The following is a 17,737-nucleotide window of genomic DNA, read 5'->3' on the forward strand; positions in this document are numbered from 1 at the left end:
GGTCGGCAGTGAATCAGATACAATAATAGATCGCATTACTTTGCGAGGAGAAAGATAAACCTGCTCGGATTAATTGATTATCTTCAGAAATCTAAGAAATATCTTTTCGCAAAGATCAAAGTGTAGTATCTGTAAATCAAAGCCACTGACGCCATTTTCGCAGCGGATCTTTACCAAGAATCCTTTTCTTTTTTCGCCAATGAAAAATCTCCGTTATTCACCGCTGTAAAATATTTCCGCCAAATGAAAATTTTATTAGTGTCTTGGACCAACGGTTTTTTTTATATTGATTGAACCAAATTGTTCTGTAAATATATTGTGGATTTATTCAATAATAATCTAGTCGTGTATGATTTAGTTAAGTGTGTTATAATTATTTATAGGTTCAGTGCATTAATTTGTATTTAATGTGTATTGATTGGTGATATAACGAAAAAGGAACTAGCCCAAAATGCAGGTGGTCACTGGTCAGTTGTAAAATAGAGAGGCACGGTGGAAAATTTCCAACCCATCTACGTCACAAGAAAAACCCAGGAAGTGTAGTGTGCCCGGCTAATTTCTGCAGTTTTTAGTCTTGACTCCTGTGACCGACACAGTTGCCGCCGCCGTCGCCACCGCCGTTGACTTGTAACGGCATAGAGCGAGGGAGCGGCATATTTCATTAGCCGTTCAGAGAGAGAGATATATAGGCAGCGAGGGGGGAGTGGGGAGTACATTACGAGAATAGGAGAGGACAGGTGCGGGCAGAGCTGCCTGATGGCCGGTTTCCCGCCCAAACTGGGTTACTTTAGGAACGAGAAAATCATTGATTTTTGTGGTTTTTTTTTGTCCCTAAACTTTTTTTAAATTGGTTTTTAAGAACCGCTTTTTCCGAAAACATTTTCTAGCTTATCTTTTGTCAGATATCATTTTGTGAATCAAATTGAATTTGTAAGAGGGAAGTTGGTTGGTTTGAAAATAAATATTTAGATTTAAATTAAAATTCGTTGGCGTTTTTTGCGTTGTTAGTTAGTCAGGGCCGGACTGGCTAGTAGTTGGCCCCACCGGCTATGTAATCGTGTGGGCCCCATTTCCCATTAATACTAAATTTTTCCTCTTTGGCCCCCAATTAGAGTTGGCCCCGATCTGACCGGCGATCGCCGGTTAGCCGCCCGGGCCAGTCCGGGCCTGTAGTTAGTTAGCCCACGGACATTCAATATACAGGACGAGTCACTGAATTGAAAACTTCGCCGCGAAACGTCCCACGTCTCAGCGGATACGTTTCACGCAAAGAGAGTCGATGTAAACAAACCGTGACGTCTCGATTTTTAAAGCATGTGTAAAAGTCGTCTGCTTTGCTCGCTTTGCCTTATCTATTTGGAAGCAAACAAATGAAGATTTATTAATTTTAGAATTTAAAATAAATTCCCCTAATAATATATTAATAGCCTTAGTCGATAATTCAAAATAATGGTCAAAAATAATTTTCAAGGACAGGAACCAAATGTGTGTTCAAACATGTGGAGCACTCATACGCAAACTAATTTTAAAAAAATTACACAACCATCTCTTATACATCCAACTTTCTAGGATGCCCAGCCGGAGATACTTTAGTGGGAACGCCTTGGTTGTCTTTTCCACTCCTCCAAAAAATAACATTTTCACCATTTTCCCCCGGATTAAGAAATTCTAATAGTGCAAGCCCGTGTAGAATAATATATCATCATCGCTATCTTTAATATTGTCAATACTAAGCTTTGAAACTTTAATTGTTTTTCATCGAGCTCTCGTTTCCTGGTTTCATCTTTAAGCGTAATTTCAGCTTGCCTAAGTTTTTGATTCGCAACATCCAGTTTATGTTTTAGTATCTCAATTTAAGATTTTAGATCTTCAATGTTTTCCAAACAAGTGCAACACGACTCGGATGGTATTTCTATAACTGCCTCTTCAATTACAAGTTCTTTCTGCTGATGGTCGTTTATGTTTAACTTTCTAATCATTTCATTTAAAATGTCTTATACAATGATGTTTTCATCTGTGGTAAAGTTTGGAAAAGTTTTCGGCTTCTCTAGAGATACACTTGGTTGTTTTGGTGAAAGTCTAGTGTTGTAAGTCGGAAAATTACCAAGGCCTTTTTTCCGGAAAATTTCCGTATTTTTCCGAAAAATATTAAAAACGTTTTCATTCCATGATTTGTCTAATATATTGTTTGCAAATTTAAACACTTAATATTAATCTACCCAAAAAGAAATTAATTTGCCCAAAAAATATGGTTGAATTTAAAAAAGTATGAAATAGCCCAAACTTGTACAAGGTAGCCCAAAGAAAATAAATGAAAAGTACCTAAAATAATAAAGTCGTATTTATTGGCATTGTAAAAATTACATTTTTGGTCATTGTCTTAAAAGTGCTCGTGTGGCATTAGCTGGCCTACCTCTTTTCCGCTTGTGACCAATTAAAATGGCTTTCGCCTCATTTGGTATGATCAACATTTTGTTAATAATCGCTACCCCCAGAATATGCTTACATATATATTGTTTTAGATACAAAGGACAGGTGCAAGTTGCGTGTTCCCAGTCGTTATCTTGAAATGTTACTAACCACAAACGCTTTAGATAGTTAACAAACGACCCAAAGGTCCTCCAGTTCAAGTTTTCCCGTTGATGTAAGTACCTGTTTATGTCAGTTTCTTTTAGAGCTGAACTTCCACAAGAATTAATAAAATTAGTTCCCAAAGTTTTGTATTTAATTTGTGGGCTGGATTTCACATACATATAAGCTTCAGTCAAAAGCTTTAGATCGGAAATATAACATAGGTTTTGTAACATCATTACTCGTTCGCAATGGTTTCTATAATGAGCGCTTTCATTCATTTGGTACGTCTCATTTTTTATTTGGTATAATTCAATTTTTATATTTGGTCTACCTTGTACAAAGTTTGGGCTACTTTATACTTTTTTAAATTCAACCATATTTTTTGGGCAAATTAATTTCTTTTTTGGGTAAATTAAATGTAAGCCAAATTTAAATAAAGCGGCCTTTTCACCTCATTTTTTCTAATCTAAAAGTAAAACTAAACCTATAGACTAGTTTAAACTGGTTGAAATGTAACACTATTAATGTTTTGTAGTATGTTTACTGATATTAGTCATTTTAAATCGATAAAAAGTTTAAAACATTAAAAACCCTTGAAAAGTAATTTATGTTTAAATTTTTTATTTTTCCGGAAAATTAACAACCCTAGGTGAAACAGTATTTCCCTCTTCCGAGTTTACTGCTACAGCATTTCCATGGATAAAATCCCAGTCAAATACGCTAGGTACATCACCATCTTTTAACAGCTTTTTTTCATTAACTCGACATGACATAATCAGAGGTTTTAAAATGGTGAGAACAAACAAAAATGTTTGTCACGTTTGGAGAGTAAATATAATCGCGACGCCTTATTCGCTTGAGCCAAAATTGTCTTGTTACCTGGTCTTTGGGTACTTTAAGATATGACACCTTTATTAAAATTCATGACTTAGCAATTTTAATTATTAAATTGAAGTTGTAATAGTCTTACAATTTTTGATGGCATCCGCTGCTTGCAACCCAGCACACAACAAACGTTTCCCATAATGACTTTAACTAAGGCTTATTATCACTTGAATATAAATAATCAATATCTTAAAAAATACTTATTTAAAACTTTCAATTTATAGAAAGTAATACTGAAACAATAATAAAAGTCTGACTTATCGTATTGATACTATTTTTTGCTTAAATCAATAAAATATAAAATATTTAACTTGGAATAAACACTGAGAATCTGAGATGCATTCCACAGAAATACAATCAACCACTTCCATGCAAGTGCCATCTATAGGCGCTTTAACATATTAAGAGACGAACCTATGATGATTGAATACCCGTTGAATAAGTAAGACCCTCTTACTTATTCAACAGGTATCTAAAAATTGAAAGTTTTAAACGAGGGGCTGATCACTCCGCGTAATCGGTGTACAGAGCCGTACCTTTGACTGTACTAATGGGATTACGCGTAACCTTTGAAGTCCCTGCCTTTGGCAGTGCTAATCTAAGCGTAATCCGGTGTACAGACTTTCTAAGAGTGGTTAGCCCCTCGGTTTTAAATAAGCATTTTTTTTAAAGATATTGATTCATTTTATATTCAATTGATAATAGGCCTTGGTTAAAGCGGCGGCAACTGTGTCGGTCACAGGAGTCAAGCAAGACTAAAAACTGCAGAAATTAGCGGGGCACACTACGCTTCCTGGCGTTTTCTTGTGACGTAGATGGGTTGGAAATTTTCCACCGTGCCTCTCTATTTTACAACTGACCACCTGCATTTTGGGCTAGTTCCTTTTTCGTTTTATAATAAATAATTAATGCACTGAACCAATAATAATACCTTTAAATAATTATAACACACTTAACTAAATCATACACGACTAGATTATTATTGAATAAATCCACAATATATTTACAGAACAATTTGGTTCAAGACCCTTATCAATATAAAAAAAACAGTTGGTCCAAGACACTAATAAACAGTAATATTTATAATCGAAAGTTTTGAGACATCTGAAACCTGCTTAGACTGCTTGTCGGATTTATATCGGGTGTCAACAAAATATTTATATTTTAAACCGTATCAACTGATCGGATAATATCCAAACGTAAGTGCAGATAGTTTGATATGTGATATTAATTTCCTTTTATCAGGTAACACAAATGTTATCTGATAATCATGTTTCACTTATGAATGCTCCAATACTTACGTTGTTATAAGTGTTACTATAATCTTTTTTTTTGTAATTTCAATAAAAAATATATTTCAGGTGGTTCTCATATTGTATTTAATCTTAATAATGTCACGGTTTTGAAATGTATCTTTAATTGGAGTATTTTAAAATTTGTGCATGAAAAAAGATACAAAGAAAATTTATAAATGGGTAAATATAAAAGATTGTTTATATCAAGGTTTTAAAGGCCGCGATTGTGATTGACTGATTGTAAGTGAAGAATAACAAAAAATATTCATCGTTTTATCTTTTTTATTTCAACTTTTAAAAATGTGCCGATGATTATAAATATAACATTTGATTGCCATGAATTTAAATAAAATCACGAAGGAAAGGTGACTTCTTTGAAGAGCTCATTTTCCCCAAGGGAACCCGCCGAATTGGGGAAAGGGAAATCCACCGCCATTGTAACCTGCGGAATAATCAAGAAAAACAAATTAATATGCTTCACTAAATAATTTTGTGGTGAATATATTAATTAAGAATTTATCTGACCTCCTCCTCCTCCGTTGCTGTTTCCGAGGTGAAGTCCGTGATTTCCGAAGAAGAATCTGTCCTGTCCTTCCTTGCCTGGTTCTCCCGGGGCGGGGGCTCCAGGGCCGTCCTGGGGTCGGCACAAAGCGCAGGACATCAAAGCGACGACAATAGCGAAAACGAAGACTGATTTCATCTTTAGGAAAAAATAATAATAATAATGTTTCAATATCTGGAAAGAAAGTAAATACCACTTATTGCGCCCAGATGACAAGATACAATAATAAGAAGGATAAACAACAATGCATAATAGCAATAAATAAAATTGAAAATAGTAAATAAACAATTATAAAGATAGGGCAGGATGTAATTGTGAAGCCGGTGCTACGGTGGAAAATATTATTTCTAATAAAGTAGTAGCTATTAATTTTCACGTTATTTATATTAATTATTTACCAAATGCGATTTAATCTATGGTTTTGGGTTAATTTAGAAGTCGAAAATATTGTAAAATTGAACACTTACGATGCAAGTTGGTTTCGGGAGTGCGACGAGGTACTAAAGGATCTTCGTCAGAGTCGTGAGTGATGATAGATTTGGAAAGCTCCCACTATTTATACCATTTCCACTTGTCAGCTTATCCAGTTATCTTCTGAGAAGTATTGGAAAATAACCCTGCAGTAATATGTTGCCGTTTCTCGGCTTTTCCCGTAGTCAAACCGGTTTCCAAACGATGCGCGTGATTTATTTCGTGTGCACGTCATATTATCGGGATGGGAACGGTCAAAGTTCAGGAGGGGTGTCTTTGATTTGGAGCGGCTAGTGCGATGAGCTTTAGTAGCAAATTTTTTTTCCGCTTGAATGCCTCATACAATATGTGTATATAATATTGTTGAACAATGTTTTAGACTTTTGCTCTTACATATTGGTCGGGCTTTCGCCCACTTGGTAAAAAGTAATTACATCACAAATTAATTTTTGAAAGTTTTTTTTATCTTTCGGCGAATTTCCTAGATTTTCAACTAAAATGACTACGATAGCAGGATATTATAATTTATTTTCGTCCTTGGGAATATTTTGATACTAGGAAGCTCTGTGCTGATCTTAACCTTGATTGATCAATTTTTATAAAAATTTGCGATAATGAGAAACATAATTACTCCGACTATGCTGAAGATGGCGCCACACAACACTGGGGCTGTCCTGCTTCTAACGAATAACGGCCAGAGTTAAATAGTGCATATTTTTAAGAGAGTCCACGGGACCCGGACCCCTCCACCGATTTTTTTTCGACGAATCCAGGACTCTTCCCTCTTTCTCCCCCCCTCGTTTAAATTTATATGTTCTTTAATCTATCTTTATTCCTCCATATTATATTCAAAAATAAATGGCAAATAACCAGGCAAAGCATATAAATTTTTTATTGTAATTATAAAAGAGACAGTCAGTAATCGAACAACAGCATCAAAGTTTACTTATTTTCATATATGACCGTGATCGGGTAAATTAAAATGCTCGTAAATATTATCACAATTAATTTACCCATGAAAGTCTTCATTCCAAACCCATAGAGCTTAATTTTTTTTCTACCTTTATTCATTTTAATAAAGCAAAATTTTGGTCTTCAATGGCACTGTTACAATTACTGTGCCTAATGGAATACAGAGATAGACTATTAATTATGGACTAATAATTTCCATACTTCATTAGTCTAAGACTAACGAAGTATGGAAATTATTCCTCACACGGGCCACACCTGTTTAAGAGGTTTTTCTCTGGTAGGCCCAAGTTTTCCAAATTTTTGGTCATTGTCAATTTCTATAGGCCTCACCATAAGTTAATGATACCTTTAACTTATTAACTTATGGCCTCACTGATAAGTAAATAGGGGAGCTCTAGCTCCGTGGGGACTCCGACTAATATTCGGAGAGCTGAAATAGTACACTATACAGATTCCTCAAAGAGAAAAATAATGGAACTTTTTATTTAACTCTCGAAATTTTCCCTCTTTTTACACAGCTAACGATATAATTTGAGGGAGTCCCGTCATTTTTTCGGGGGTTTTTGACGCGTGGACTGCCGCTATTTACAAGTCTGATCTTGGAGGAGGGAAGTATTCTGGAGTGGAAAATCCCATAGCGGTAATAAGAACGTCCTTTCCCGCCTATGGCTGTTAGAATTACCCAGACTACCCTGGTTTTTGGTCGGACGTCAGCTTTATCTGCCATCATTCTGGCTTGATGACGTCCGACCAAAAAGTGCATGATGGGAATTTTGCAAAGCCGCAGGTGGCGCCCGACTTTTTAACTCCAGAATACTTCTCTCCTCCAAGGTCTGACAACGGCACGCATTCACAATGGCACCTAGGAGCAACAAACACAACACCCCACCATGGAAGAATAAGTCTTCCATGACCCCACACAAGGAGAACGCAACCCGTCAAAAGTCGTGGATTTTCTTGTGTACGTTTTTTATTGGCTAGACGCTTTAACGCCTGCTGCCGTCGGAAGGGGAAAATTCGGAAACTGTCTTCCCCCCGGCCGTAAAACGTTCAGCGTAAAGGCTCGTGACGCTCGTCCAATGAAATTCGTACACAACGCTTCGTTAGCGTGTTTAAAGGCTAGCTGCGTTCTCCTTGTGTTTGTTGCTCCTAGATGGCACGGTCCAGTTAACACCCCATCGTTTACTCGCGTCGGAAGAAAAATAGACCATGTTGTCAAAAATAAAATTTGCGAGGCTAATACCATGGGCCAAGTAATGATAAATCCAGGACATGACTGCCGTACCTTCGCGCGTACTAAATCCAACATCTACTAGAAATAACAAGCGGCCAATTTAGAGGGGGGAGTAAAAGCGGATGAAAACAATTGGGGGCAACCTCCAGCAGTATTTCCGGTTTCTTGGGCGCCATCTATTGGTGTCTAAATAAATTTGGAATTATAGTAACGGTTGAAATTTCAAAATATACGTAGCGGTTATTTATCATTTTAACTTGAGTAAGATGGGTAAAGTAAAACATTGCGTATTTCCTAAATTTAATAGCGATTCTCGTTATTTACATGTAGATTTTGTGGCATTTCCAAAGCCAAAACAAAAACCTATACAATGCAAACAATAGGTGGACTGGTTATATTAGCTAAATATCATTACTTGGCTAATACCAAGGCACCACCTTAGGCTCAAGTCATCTAGCGATTTCTTAAGACTTTAAATGAGGTGACCAGGTTAAATGGCGCGAATCGTCCCAACCTAGTCATTCCTATTAAGCCTAACTAAATATATTATTGATATAATAATAATCAGCTAGGCTAATACCCAAGGCACTACGATAGATGGCATCCAAATCTTGCGTTTAATCACGAAATGTCATATGATCAACATTAAGCAATGCTCTTATTAAGAAATGTATTGCAAAATCTAACATTTAAATTAAAAGTACCATTTTCCTAATTTAAAATTAAAAAATTTCCGGATTTTCATATAAAATAACCACGGTACCAGACGGTACTGATAGCATATACATTTTTAAATATTTAATTTAATGCCCTTTGACTTTTTTAGGACTAAAATAGCCCATCTCGTTTCGTACAGTAAATAATCGAGAAAAATCAGTTTTAAAATCTAAAATGGCCGCCGTAGCGCGAATTTCGCCTGCTGGTACACCTTTTTAGTTCCACATCGATATATATATATATCGAAGTGGGACTATTGCTATGGACGGATTGTCGTTAAGTGTTTTGTGTGTGTTTGTTTGTTTGTTTGTTTGTGTGGAAAGCAACGACACGGCAGATGGCGCTGCGAAAATAATTTGCAGTTTAGGCAAAAACTCCGATTATTGACGCCTTTACGCTCTCGGCCACTGGAAGCTTACCAAAATTTGTTCGGAACTTCTACTGTATTCTCGTCAGTTTTAGCGACGCGGGGGGAGTTGGCTAGTTAAGTTGTCGAAATTCTAGTCCGTTTTTACGCCTTATTTTTCGTATATTTTCGGAGTTTAAGGTCAAGTGAACCTCAAACTTCGCGTCGGGTGGTGGGTGGTGGGTGGTGGGCACACTCGCTTAAGATGCCTCGCTCGAAAGTGAGTACTCGAATAAACGAGCTCGAAAATTTTAAATGTTCGGGTGGTGAGCAGTGGTAGGTGGGCACACTCGCTTAAGATGCCTCGCTCGAAAGTGAGTACTCGAATAAACGAGCTTGGAAATTTTAAATGTTCGGGTGGAGAGCAGTGGTAGGTGGGCATACTCGCTTAAGATGCCTCACTCGAAAGTGAGTACTCGAATAAACGAGCTCGAAAATTTTAAATGCCCTCTTCCCCATATCTACTTTTAAATGCTCTAAAAGCCCCACAATGAGATACTTATTTTCTTATTTAAATAAATCAACAAGAGACATTAAAAAACTTCATCACTCGTTACACCAAACAAAAGGTTCAAGACAAACTACGAGTTCAATCCACACTGACGAACTTCCTTTTGGGTAATAAAAGCAATAGAACCATAGAGAAACAATTATAAATTGAAGTCACTATCGGGAGAAGGTATTATATTATTAAGAACACGCGTACGCTTAAAAAGTTAAAGCATTGAAGACTCTATTTCCCTTCACACACTTACGTACCGCCATTATTAATTATTGGACTCCCATACTCATCCAAAAACTAGGGGCATTCGGGCATATGTAGTTTTATATCTATGAAGGTAAATTTTTATTTCTATAATCTTTGCCGTATACCATTCGCAAAACTTAGGTATATTAACTCACAAGTTCACGTAAAGACTACCCGTTTATAGCTCTACCACAAATAGATCGAAATTTAAAATATAGCTTTTTGTCAAATTACCTTTCAAGTTAAGTCAATAAATGACCTCAACAGCTTATGAATTGGTTTGCCCACCCGTGTATCCTGATGGTGGGCGGTGGCCTCTCTTTAACATAGGATGGTAAATAGTATATCTAACTATAGGAAATCACATGGGCTCAACAGTTTTTATATTAGTTTGCCCACCCGGGTCTCCTGATGGTGGGCGGCATCCAGCCTTTCACTTAGGGTGGCAATTTATATATCCAACGATAAGAAATCACAAAGCCTCAAAAGCTTTGTATTAGTTTGCCTACCTGTGTCTACTAAGGGTGTATGGCTTTGCCCATTCGAATACACTGATGTGGAACTAATATTACGGCCTGGGCCGACTTGTTATTTCATGCCCCCAAAGCAAGAAATATTGGAAGTGGGGTTGGAACGCTGACAGCATCGTTGAGCACTGTACAACGACGATTAAATAATGTTTACTTCTATCAGAATCTCATAATTTTGGGCTACTTTTGGGAACGCTATTGCGGGAAAAAACGTTGAGTTATGTACGACGGGAATAATAAAATGTATTCTTCTATCATAATTTAATATTTTTCAAAATTATGTAAAATTTATGGTTCATAATACGCTATTATGTACGTCGATAAATATTCTTACTTATACTGCTATCATATTCTTTATTTTTTTTAAATTATTGTTCAAATGGATACCTTCCCTGATACCACCAACAAAGGCTAAAGTGCCTTCATTGCTTTAATCATCAGATAACAGGGATTTCCTTGGATTGGAATTGGGCTGTATCGTAGAGAGAACAATTTTAGTTCGACCGAGTTTCCCAATTTAGGTGTTTTTGAGTGTACGGGATCTTCAAAATTAATCTGGCAACTCCGCCACCGACGCCGCCGCCGCTCCCACAGGAATGCGTTTGGAATCCGAGCGCCGTTCGCGTGTTTGAGGACTAAAACCATGTAACGTAACTCGTGTAGTTATGAGGTGTTTTCGAGCTAAAACCGTGTAACGTAATTCGCGTAGTTATGAGGTGTTTGCGAGCTAAAACCATGTCACGTAACTCGTGTAGTTATGAGGTGTTTGCGAGCTAAAACCGTGTAACGTAATTCGAGTATTTATGAGGTGTTTGCGAGCTAAAATCATGTCACGTAACTCGTGTAGTTATGAGGTGTTTGCGAGCTAAAACCGTGTAACGTAACTCGTGTAGTTATGAGGTGTTTGCGAGCTAAAACCATGTAACGTAACTCGTGTAGTTATGAGGTGTTTGAGAGCTAAAACCATGTCACGTAACTCGTGTAGTTATGAGGTGTTTGAGAGCTAAAACCATGTCACGTAACTCGTGTAGTTATGAGGTGTTTGCGAGCTAAAACCATGTAACGTAACTCGTGTAGTTATGAGGTGTTTGCGAGCTAAAACCGTGTAACGTAACTCGTGTAGTTATGAGGTCTTTGCGAGCTAAAACCATGTAACGTAACTCGTGTAGTTATGAGGTGTTTGAGAGCTAAATTAATGGGGGGGGGGGAAACATATAAACCAAACTATGCTAAATAAGTGTGACGAAGTAATAATATGTTGACTGCACAGCCGCGTATGGCCAGAAGTTATTCTTAAGTGTTGCACTTACCATGCACTTACTTATCGCAGCCATGTATGGCCAGAAGTAATAAATAAGAGTGTCATTGGCACTAAGATCTTCGAGGCCTTGGGCACTAAGACCTTTGTAGGCCCTATTTCTTAGAAGAAATTTATTAAATGTAATATTTTCATACTCATAGACTTTTGTAGGCCCATTCGAACCTTCGTAGGCCCCTTCAAACTGAGCACAGTGCCCATTGTGTCCATTGGATAGAACGACCCTGCCCCTGATTTCTGGTAATGTTTGAAATCGGACATTTTTTTACCCCGTCTAATGAAATATATATATTATGTGGAAGGACCCCACGCGAACGTCTAGTTTGGTAAATGTAATTTGCGAAATATTCATCAACAAGAAACCGTAGAACATATAAAAGAGTTATAGCAACTTGCCTCATTTTCCTTCACAGTTCGCTTTAGGGCGTATCCGGGTTTGAACTGTGTACCGTTTTTAAACCACTTTTTTGCATCACTTTAATTCAATAGACGGTAAAATAAATTCCAACGGCTTCCCAGCCTCTGAAGGGTTTTTGAATTTGGGGGTACGAAAAAAGGGGAAACGTTTCGTGACAGCATGGCTGCCAGCTTCCCCGCTTCGCGACTTTAATTGTCACTGAAATAATTTCAACCGTTTTTCACGTCTATTACGATTGATCTCAGTTAATAATTTGTATTTTAATTTAAAGAATTCAAGTTATAGGTAAATTTACAGTTAAACAACCATTTTGTCTAGCTTTTATTCCCGAAACATAACCGTCAGTTTATTTAGATGGCGCCACGTGCTCTACGAAGAATCACGATTTAGATATTTGTTACTCGGCGACAGTTAAAAATTGGTCTCTGCGCATGCTCCAATACCAACCAATTGGCTAGTTTCCAGTTTTTAAGTGGCAATGACGGTTTAAAATTCCACCCCCATTTATTTTACCGTCTATTTCAGAGGGTGGCTTTTAACCCAAACAGCCCCCCCCCCTTAAAGGAGCCCTTGCTTTTAACTTCCGGGTTGGGTTTGGATTCCCACAACGCCATTTAATACAGCCTTGCTATTAACCTCCGGGTTGGGTTTGCGTGAAGGATTCCTGGCTTTGCAAGGATTTATAATATACGGCAATCTAATTGTTTTTTAAGTTAATTCTTTTAATGTGAATTTCTCCGGCTGGTTCCGGGTGGTTTCATTGGTGAAAGTACATTTCAGAACATTTTCTGTGATTGAAATTAAAATTAACTGGTTTCGGTGGTACAGAAGTAAGTAAAAAATGCCGAGATAAGTGATTTTTAAAAGAGATTTGAAATGTGAATTGAATTCTCACTTGTTTTTATGATGGTCTGACTTAATTTTTAGCACTTTTCTCTATTTCCATTACAAGATTAATATAGCGATTACTATAAATGTAAAAGTGAAACCTCGTTCAAATATATATTTCTATAATATAGGATCAAAGTGGTATTTTGGTTCGCACGCGCTGTTTAATTCTTAAATAAATTCACCCGCGCAATTTGGCACGCAGTCTCTGAAATAAAAAATTGTTATTTTATCTTATTCTACATGCTACTATCGCTGTTGTTAAATAGTGATTTATAATTGCGCTCGTAAAAACAATACTTGGGGTTCTGGTTGCAATTCATCAGTCTTCATTTAGTTTGATTACATTTATTTTTAATAGAGTTATTTTTGCTTAATTTCCTGGATATCATGTAAATGTATAATGTGTACAAAAGAAATATACATAAATACATTTTCGTACCTGAAATTCAAATTTAAAGAACGCGGACCGATAGGTCTTCGAGGAGGAGTTTTAACATAATTTAGCCCAATTGTTGTTTTTATTAAAAGTTTCGTTAATGAATAGTGAGTAGACAATTCACTAGCGAAGCCCCCCCGGAGGAAATGTGTTCAATACCAAGGCCGCGTTGCCACTTTGTACTCGACGGAACGCGACTCGCCGGTTACCTCCCGAATTTTCCGACCGATGTAAATTGATTAGATATTATTATTATGATAAGGCACGGTAGGCACCAGATAATGTGCTGGAAAATGCACCACGGTAAACTATGTTGCAAATTAAAACTAATTAAATTAAATTAATCCTGATAAATTGCTATCGCTACCGCTACCTGAGAGCAACCCAAAACAACCCTATCCGCTACGCACCTGCTGGCAATAGAGTTTCCCGACAAAATATTAAGCTTCCAAATTAACAAATTTGTATGTATAATTTCAGGAATCACAAAAAAATTAGTTTCATCATTATGTTTATTTTCCAATATAATAAAGGCAGGATTGCGTATAAATAATTCATGTACAACTGATTTAATGACAATGGATGGATGGTGATGGCAGAGTGATGACGTTTAACCCCAGGGGAATGCGCCGGGGAAGGGGTAAGGCTGGGCGTGGTACTGTCCGGGGTAAGGGTATCCGCCACTGGGGCGTCCTCCGTTGCTGTTGCCAATTTGGATTCCGTGGTCTCCGAAGAAGAACCTGTCCTGTCCTTCCTTGCCTTCCGCTCCTGGGGCCCCGGGGCCGTCTTGAGGTCGGCAGAATGCGCAGGACATCACGGCGGCCACGATAGCGAAAACAAAGATGGATTTCATCTTTAAAAATCAACAAAAAAATAATTTTAAAATTAGGCGAAGATCATGTTAATTAAGAGGCAGTCTTTATTATTTTCAAATCCGATATTGAAAAGCTAACTTTCCAAGTTTAATTTAAATTTAATGAGAGGATAAACTCAAGATTGGTTTTAAATTTCAAATCTAAGCGTTTCTTTATAGCAGACAAAACAGTACTTACGATGTGAGGTGGTTTTTGGTCTGTTACTCCTGGACTGGAAGACTGAGACTGGCTGAATGGTGGTCGAATATTCGGGTGCCCCCTTTTTATAGCAAGATCAGTCGGCCTTTGACCGGTTTATCGCCGATTCTCATCGCACTGTCTCGCTCGTTCTTGGAAATGAAGACAGAGCCCCATCATGACGTTGGCCGCGCCGTTATTCGGCGATTGCACCACCTCCTTTGAAATATTTCTGTCTTCGTCAACTCTCGGAAAATCAGCCGAATGAGCTTCGAGTGTTTGCAGACCAACGTCAAAGAATCAAGTTATCCGCACGTGCTGGTTCGAAAATCACGTCCTATTGTTATAACTCTTTCCCTACTCAAACCATGCGTGACGTGGATTAAATCTGGTTTGACAGTCACCAAGACTCGGACAAATTATGAATTGAAAACTGAACCAATACTCCGCCGCGAGGACGTGAAGTGCGGCAATTTTTGATGCCTCGAGGAACTTTTTAATTAATACAAAATCCAACATTACGTGTCGACTTTACAGAAAACGTAGTGGAAAAATACTATTAATTGGAAGACTTATTTTTAAGTTACAATATTTTATAATGAAAAATATTATATTATTATTATTATTATTATTATAAATTGTTTTTTTCCCCATACATTATATTTTATTCGGAATATATATAGTTCCTCAAATGAAAAATGTTTTATTCGGAATAAATAGTTCCTTAAATGAAAAATGTTTTATTCAGAATAAATAGTTCCTTAAATAATAAATATGTTATTCGGAATAAATAGTTTTTTTCAATGAAACATATTTTATTCGGAATAAATAGTTTTTTTCAATGAAACATATTTTATTCGGAATAAATAGTTCCTTAAATTATTTTTTTTATTCGTAATAAATAGTTCCTTAAATGAAAAATATTTTATTCGGAATAAATAGTTCCTTAAATGAAAAATATTTTATTCGGAATAAATAGTTCTTTAAATGAAAAATATTTTATTCGGAATAAATAGTTCCTTAAATGAAAAATATTTTATTCGGAATAAATAGTTCCTTAAATGAAAAATATTTTATTCGGAATAAATAGTTCCTTAAATGAAAAATATTTTATTCGGAATAAATAGTTCCTTAAATGAAAAATATTTTATTCGGAATAAATAGTTCCTTAAATGAAAAATATTTTATTTGGAATAAATAGTTCCTTAAATGATAAATATTTTTTCTATATTAAAAATGCCATTCCCATTAAATACAAACATTTTTTCAAAGACAAATATTTTGATCAATAAATAATTTTATCTTTCATAAATATTTATTTATAAGAAGGGTTGTGCATAATGCGATTGAAGGTCAAATCGATTTGAAAAGGGGTGTAGAAAATATTTGCATTTTCAAATTGTTTGCAATAGCCGTTTGCAGGAATCCGTACCTCTACTTGGAATGCTGATCGTGGCAAATTTTCGTCTCGATGTGGCTGACCGTTTTTTTTTTGACGTCACTATGTTAACTTAACAAACAACAACGTGAGAGGGGAGCGCGCAAAGGGAATTTTCCCCTCGTAGGCGGGGCCAAAGCCGTGTGAGTGATTTGTCAATTTGTTTGGTAATCAATATTTTATTTAGATTTTTATGCAAACTAATATATGAAACGTTTACGACATACTTGTTGTGTTTGTCCGGGTTTTTCTTAATTAATCAGCCAGGCTAATACCCAAGGCACCACCTTAGGCCTAAGTCGTCAAGCGACTTTTGAAGCCTTTAATTCAGGTGGCCGGGTTACAATGCGTAGGAGGGTGGTGGCAAGCCCTGCATGCCACGCGATCGAGCCAACAGCTCCCTACACTAACTATTACCGTTAACCTCAACAAGTTTTTATGGAAGGGGAAACCGAAGAACTCGGGGGAAAACCCTTTAAGCCAGTGAGGAGAGAACTTATTAAGGTACGAGATAGTCGGTTTCAATTTTAAAATAAATTTAATTAATTATGACTTCGATTATGCTAAAGATGGCGCCACACAACACTAGGGGGCTTTCCCCGCTTGAATATAATAGTTAACGGCACGCGACGTATTCTCAATGGCACGGTCCAGTTAACACCTCATCGTCCATTTGAGCCGGAGGAAAAATAGACCATGATGTCCACGGATCGTTTCAACATAGTCAATCTTATTAAGCATAGTTAAATCATGTTATCCGCAGTATTAATTATAAATTTTAATTTTTAAATATGAAATAAAATACTCTACGACCATTGTATAGATTACAATAGCCCGTTTCGACAAGAAAAATAAGGACGACTATCTCAAAATGGCCGCCGTATCGCTAACTTCTGTTGGTAGACATTTTCAATCAGAATATTCCATGATTTAGATGAGGCTTAGGAAAATTAACGAGGGTTTGTAATTGTCAATTCTATGTTCAGATTTAATAATTGATTATTTTTCGTTAAAGTAAGCGTTAGTTTTCATTTGAAATGGCTTAGTTTTCATAAGCCTTGGCTTTAAATTAACAAAGTCGTATTTTGGCGTCATTGAACAAAATATGTATTGCAATTTAATCAAACGATGGTACTCGTGGTTTTTAAATTATGACGTCATAATATTTTTCAGAATATTATGACGTCATAAGCGCGCGCAATGAGCAGCTACGGCCCACGTGGCGGATAAAATCCCTTATAAAAATTCCACAGCTATTTGCTCAAAATAAATCATAAAAGATAAAAAAGGCAAACCAAGCACGGACACTATATAAAGGAGCAACGAACGCGGATCGTTACATTACATTTGATCAACCCCTACTCATTTCAAAATTGATATTAAACCTCGTTTTGTAATTAACTCTCGCTTCTCAAAAGCCCGTAAGCATGAAGTTCCTAGTGTACGTGACCATCATCAGCGTCTCTCTGCGCTGCGCTTTCTGCCGACCGCAGCTACAAACGCTGGCCAGGCCGGATCCAGGACAGTCGGGGAACGTTAGTGAAAGCAGATTCTTTTTTGGCAACGACAACGACCATTACGGAAACGCTCACGGTATCGGAGATTCCTTTTTTCTTAACACCAAAATATTTCTTTAGTAGAGTGGAAAATTAATTCAACTGATTTCGGTGCAGGTGGCTACGGAAACCAGCAGCCGTATCCCAGTGGCCCTTATTTTAATCCAGGGATATTCCCTGGACCTTTTTACGGAGGACATCGGTACCCATTCAATTACGGAAAATAACCTTCTC

At 36.8% G+C, this 17,737-nt stretch overlaps 3 long non-coding RNA genes across 4 annotated transcripts in view; 1 reads left to right on the forward strand and 2 right to left on the reverse strand.

Annotated features, from left to right (window-relative positions):
- The window catches only part of LOC149925208 (uncharacterized), a 93,162-nt gene that overhangs the window by 32,648 nt on the left and 42,777 nt on the right, over window positions 1–17,737 (forward strand). The gene's annotated exons all lie outside the window — the stretch shown is intronic.
- LOC149925215 (uncharacterized) overlaps window positions 5,035–17,737 on the reverse strand; it is a 110,358-nt gene continuing 97,655 nt past the window's right edge. The window contains exons 1-3 of one of the 2 annotated variants that reach the window (XR_016476893.1): window positions 5,784–5,831; window positions 5,280–5,454; window positions 5,035–5,196 (exon numbers count right to left, since the gene is read on the reverse strand). This is a non-coding gene — a long non-coding RNA (uncharacterized LOC149925215). Of the gene's footprint in view, window positions 5,197–5,279; window positions 5,455–5,783; window positions 5,832–17,737 lie in introns of those variants that run through there. The other variant, XR_016476894.1, reaches the window with a different exon arrangement.
- Window positions 14,004–17,737, reverse strand: part of LOC149925216 (uncharacterized) — a 300,627-nt gene continuing 296,893 nt past the window's right edge. The window contains exon 2 of the long non-coding RNA XR_016476891.1: window positions 14,004–14,310. This is a non-coding gene — a long non-coding RNA (uncharacterized LOC149925216). The remainder of the gene's footprint in view (window positions 14,311–17,737) is intronic.

Source organism: Leiobunum rupestre, chromosome 10 (assembly GCF_980474605.1).
Source record: "Leiobunum rupestre chromosome 10, qqLeiRupe1.1.hap1, whole genome shotgun sequence".
NCBI classification, from domain to species: Eukaryota; Metazoa; Arthropoda; class Arachnida; order Opiliones; family Sclerosomatidae; genus Leiobunum; species Leiobunum rupestre.